This window comes from Oreochromis niloticus, linkage group LG9 (assembly GCF_001858045.2).
Source record: "Oreochromis niloticus isolate F11D_XX linkage group LG9, O_niloticus_UMD_NMBU, whole genome shotgun sequence".
Lineage (NCBI taxonomy): Eukaryota > Metazoa > Chordata > Actinopteri > Cichliformes > Cichlidae > Oreochromis > Oreochromis niloticus.
Genome location: NC_031974.2, coordinates 32,735,196 through 32,741,195, shown reverse-complemented (window position 1 = coordinate 32,741,195; position 6,000 = coordinate 32,735,196). Strand labels below are relative to the sequence as shown.

The window sequence follows — 6,000 nt, the reverse complement described above, 5'->3', positions numbered from 1 at the left end:
CTCACATGCATTGTGTTATTGCAGTGCAGTTTTTAGTCTAAACACAGGAGAAGGGCTAACTATACTATGGAAATGGGATGGGAATTGTTCCAAAGTAGGGGATCTTCTGGAATACACATTAGCCTCACATACACATACACATGAGTCTCATTAGAATACTGCTCTGCTCTCAAGGTCACAACCTTGTGTGGGTCACTTCTGTTCCAGTTGTATATCAAAGCTTGATCATTTTGTCTGCATTTGCTACCTCATGACCCGACCTTTTGAAGTTTTCTCAGTCACTGCTGTGGCTTTCGTGTCATGCCATAAACAGAACACCCTGCTTTCAGCACAATTGACAACACCTCCTCCCTGAAAGCAGAGGATGCTACTTCCTCTGGTTTTGGTAACTTAAACACAGATAACCAAAATCTATCATCAGAGTCGGACAGCAGCAGAAGAAATAAGACAGACAGTAAGTCAGCTCATGCTTACATTTGCTTTCATTCCTCAGGCTTCCTGTCTTTTTATTTTTTAAAGCTTCATCTTCTTATATCATTCCAAATAGTTTTAACCCTATAATGTCCTCTGTATCATATTTGATACATGAGTTTCATCAAATTGTTTCAAAATGTTATGGACAAAACTCTTTGTTAACAGCAATGTTAAAACAAAGTTGCCAAAGACCCCCAATGTATCACATGCGATACAAACAATATATAATAAATATATAATAAAATATATATCATACATAACATGATATAGCAAAAATAAGTTTGTGGATTTTGTTATAAGGGTTAATAAACATCTCAGTTCCAAAAAATTCGAATTTTCTGGCTATTTTTTTAGGGGTTAAGACTTGATCGTTTTCTAATTTTCACATCATTGTGGCTGAATGTGTTGTGAACAGTGTTTTCTTACATTTCTGTTTGTCACAGACTTCCCTTCAACCGTCTGACACAAAGATGGAAAATATGACTGACTATGATAATTTCCTTGACTATGACGAATACACAGAAGCTGTACAATGCACCAGGGACAATGACAACAAACTGGGAGCGCTGCTGTCCATCCTTTACTACTTCATGTTTACCTTCAGTGTCATTTGCAACGGGATAGTCCTCATCATCATCCGTCGGTAAGTTAGTCCAACAAAGCTGGATTATTTTGTTCTCTGCAGTGTAGGCATTAAATAAAAGATATTGGATGAAGGTCATTTTAAAATTTCTAATGATTTAACTCTTGAGACTAGTGTCGGGTCGGTCTTGAATGAAACGGCTCTTAGAGACGACTCTTTGACGTGAACGACTGGAGCTTTTTTCTCTCGCCCTCTATCAACCTGCACAGGCACCTGAGAACTGTCCACCCATCAGTGCAATGGGATGATAAAACACATTCAGTTAATCAGTCAGTAATGAAGGTGCCAGTGTGTCTACTGCAACTGTTGCTGCTGCTTCTGCTCCAGTATCTATACCATCATGCAGTTTACCACCACAACCACCTAAACCAACCCAGAGCTCTGTGAGACTCGTTGAGAACTCAGTTGATGAACTGCCAAAAATGATGGTACTTGATATCCAACCATTTTCAGTTGTGGATGATAAAGGATTCAGGAAGTTTATTCGTGCACTGAATTCTATTTTATATTGTTGTTGATAATAAATTAATTCAAGCAACAAAACAACTTATTGAGCCGCTTGGGAGCCGAAAGAGCCAGCACTTTTTAGCGAGCTGAGCCAAGAGACAGCCTCTCGCCCTCTGACAGCTGGGATAGGCTTCAGCGCCCCCCGCAACCCTGGAAAGGATCAGCGGAAGCGAATGGATGGATGGATGGATGGAGCCAAGAGAACCGGTTCTCTAAAATGAGCCGGAATTCCCATCACACGCTGTGACTCACATTACTTTTGGGTGAAAATTTAAGCTTTAATTCCTAAGATGGTAATGCTGACTGATTTAACAACACCTGTGGTTTATTCTGGTAAAGTTCTCGATTGGCTTCTTCATAAGAAATACGAGGGAAAAAAGTTGCCGTGTCTTAGAGCACAGCCACATTCAGCCTTTTCTTATTACATGAGTACTGTAGAGTGAGTTTATGAAAACAAATATGTAAAAATATGACAAGTCTGTGATGGTTATGCTTCAGTGCAAGTTAAAAGTGGCTTGTGGCACCATTTCATGAAAGTTATAGGTGTGAAAATAAAATGAACCCAGTGGAGATATCAGGTCTAAACTACAGTAAAACTAGTTCAACATCAGCAGTCAGCTCATACAAAGGTGATTATCAGCTTAATTAGTCAGTCCTGAATCTGTGAACACGTTCATATGAAAGGTGGGACATTCTGACCAATTAGGTACATGGATAGATCTAGCAGTGTAACTGATTTTAAAATAGTAAAATAAATCTGGGGAAATATAAAATAGAGCTCCCAGTAAATCAAAGCCTAAATACAATATTAAACAAGAATGCAGGTATTTGCTGTACGAGGCTTTAAAGGCAAAGCGGCAGCTATTTGTGTGAGTGGAAAAGTATTTGAATGTATCTGAAGCGAGAAATGAAAGGAAGCAAGAATAGACTAGTTAATAAATCTATTAACTAGTAACCAGTATTAACCAGTATTACAGCTCTATCATTAAAAGGCCATAGTGCCAAATAAGCATTGCTTATTTCATTGAGTTAACATTTGATTGTGTATGTAAGAACGTTTTGGCATTGTTGAGCTCAGCTGCAGCCCGAGTGGTGGTTAACATTTGGACAGCAAAAAAAAACCAGAATTCAAAGACGCAGCCTATTTGCACATCTCAGATTAGGTCAACAAATACCTGCAGACCCAACGTGTTCAAGAACAGGTTTGGTCTGTGGCATAATTTACCATGGTGATGTACACCTTTGTAGCACTGAAACCCCAAGATTAACTCTAAAATGATTTCACCTGCCTGCTTTGTAGTCGAGGCTTACAGTGGAATCCAACAACAGTAACAAAACCAGACAAATTAACCAGTCACAATTTAAACAACTTTAATAACTTGTGTTAAGTGTGCCTTGTTCTTCTTTCACCTTTATTTTTTCAGTCAAAATCAGTAAAACTAAGAGTATTATAACCTTTAGCTCTGCTGGCATGTGATTGGTGTCATATTGTTTCCATAAGTTTCAGCAGTTTATTTATGTCCAGAGTTTTAATAATTTTTTGCCAAGATCTTTTGTTGGTGATGATACACCCTTGACTACATGGTGGACCATCCATGCATGACAATGATGTCTCATGCTCTCTGAAACACTTTTTCAGATCCATCCATCTGCTGATCTTTATCAGGGATAATGAATGATGACATTGTTGGAATATATCAGTGCTGTCAGAGGAGGAAAAAGATTCAGTGATGGAAAACCTGATCTTTCCATATATTCAGTTAGTCAGCTCACCTGTGTGTATGTGTCCATATGTCAGCTCATCTCTTCCTCCAGGTGTTGACATTTTGTTGTGTTTTCATGAGTAACAATGATCATTCTGATTCTTATCTCTTCAGAATATGTTGATCTCGTTTTTGGTCGTCGATGAAAGTGGCATTACATTTCATCATAGTTTTTGTCATCGTGCATTAGTTTTTACTTAGTTATCGTCGTGTTTTCATCAGAAAAAAAAAGTTGTTGACAAAAATGATCAATGAAACTAACGCTGGTGCAACAGCTTGACAAAACCTCAAACCCCAGTCAGAGATAAGGGGTATCATGAGGGTGGTTCAGCTGGGCTGGCTTTACTCTGTTAAGCTGAGTTTCCTGCTTCAGGCTCTATGCAAATGCACGTAGGAAGGGGGATTTCAAACTACCCCACTTATTCCAGTCAGTGACAATTTCTGAAGCTGAAAAAAAATACATTAAAAAATATTTATAAAATATTTTTTATTTATTAATAAAAATAAAATTCATAACGAACATATCATCAAAATGCAGCATTGTTTCTATAAGGCAAAATATTACACCTGAAGAGAATTATTCATCTTTGTGATGCTGTTTATTTCCAACATGACAGTTGCACATCGCAGCTCTGAAACTTTAAACTAGATACATTAAAGGATACTGTCGCATAGCCTAATTAAGATGATGTGAAAAACCACTTTAGTTTATCATTTAGTGATAAATACTCTGATCAGGTAATCAGTGTTCTCCTAGCTGCAGTTCCAGCACCATTACACAAGACAGAGCAACAGATTAGAATCAAGTATAAAAAACATTTATATAGTTTCTGCATACCAACTGAGTATATGTTATATAGATATATATATGCACGGTTTGCTGTAACTGTACAGCTGGGCCTGTTTCATGATGTTACTGAGGTACAGCTTAATGACTTGCACATATAAAGTATAGTCTTCCAGCAGAGAATCTACACTGGCCTGAAAACATGTTTAGAATTGGTGAAAACGTGACACTGACAGCTCATTTTAAACTAAAGCTGTCAACAAAACCTACTAAGATTACGTAATCTTTACCATGGTGAAGGTAGTCAGGTAAAAAGAGAACAATTTTCATGACTCCAGTGGGTTAGTGGTTTATGCTGAGTCTAAACTCACTTTGTAGTACACCGCTCTTACCAACTGATGTAACACAATAAAAGGTGCCTGGCAGGTACTAGATGCAATACTTACGCTGATGTGCTCAACATTCTGGAAAAGGGTAAAGCTGAACTCAAATGGCATGACCTTTTTCCATCGTAGAGTTCTGAGGAATCTAGAATGTTCTAATAGAACTCGTTTGCAGTATAGAGAGTTAATTGATTTTGGTTTTTTAGGATTTTTGTATTGTTTTGGTTTTTGTGCTTTGTTAATGCCACAAATTGCCTGCGGTTCTTCTTTGAGTATTAAAGTTTAGATTCTGGATTTTTGTTCTGTTTTGCTTGAACGCTTCATTTCATTGTGATCAGTGAATTGTGGTACATCCTGAGATTTGATTTTCACCCAGGTGTCATCCACATACCATTGTTTCAGTCATTGGTTCTTAATGTACAAGTTGGCCACAATGGGTTAAACTGGGGAATCCTTGGCACACCCATGTTTCTGCCTGTAGTACTGAGCCTTGTATGTGAAATATGTGGAATGAAGACAGTTCCAAGAGCAAACACACTTGCTCAGTGCTGAGAGTGGTCCTGTTGCTGAGGTTGATGTCATCTTGAAACCTCTTGCGAACTGCCTCCACTGCTTCAGTGACTGGAACACAAGTGAAGAGAGATGTAACGTTGTACATGATCGTTGTTTCATCTCCATAATGACATCTCTCACCTTCTCAACAAAATCCAAGGTGTTCTGGATGAGGTGTTCAGAGCTGCCTACCAGTGGGTTGGTGATCGAAGTCATTAACTTTGAGATATTATAGGTGACCAAGTTCATAAGTATCTTTGCCACTCAGCAGTGACAACGTTTTTCTCATGATAATCGTTCTGGTTTAACAAAACCATGAACTCACCCTTGTCTGCCAGAAGGATGATAATGTTGTTGTCATTACTAAGTGATATGAGTGCCTTCCTCTTCTCCATGTTGATGTTGGATTCTGGGGGTTTCAGCAGGTTCAGCAGGTAGTGCACCCTTCCACTACCCCCGGAGATGCTTCCACTGCCTATCACATGTTCTTTCTCCAGTTCTGCCTACTGTGTGTGAGCAGGCATTCTAAAAAGATATCAGTGTTCATAGTAAACACAAATGACAGTGCCAGAGAGAAAGTGTGTCACTGGACTAAAAAGAGAGCTTGTGTTCAGTATATCAGAAGGTCAATGAAATTCTATGTCAGCTGTATGTAGACAGAATTCAGGGAACTCAAGCAAAGAATAGTACTGTAAAAAGCTCAGGCACAGAATCCCACAAAGAAGCCTCTAATAGACAGTCAGATAGTCATGGTTGCCTAATACTGAAATAAAAGCTGTGTCCAAATTCAGGGGCTGCATCTTTTGGAGGTTGCATATGTAGGCCGAATATGTCACAGCCAGGCGACAAAGGCTGTCCAAATTCAAAGAATCCTCCAAATGTGTCCTTCAT

General features: G+C 38.7%; 1 long non-coding RNA gene across 1 annotated transcript in view; it reads right to left on the bottom strand.

Moving 5' to 3' along the window:
* Positions 1-6,000, bottom strand: part of LOC112847857 (uncharacterized) — a 20,943-nt gene continuing 14,943 nt past the window's right edge. Inside the window, exon 3 of the long non-coding RNA XR_003221687.1 lies at positions 1-55. This is a non-coding gene — a long non-coding RNA (uncharacterized LOC112847857). The remainder of the gene's footprint in view (positions 56-6,000) is intronic.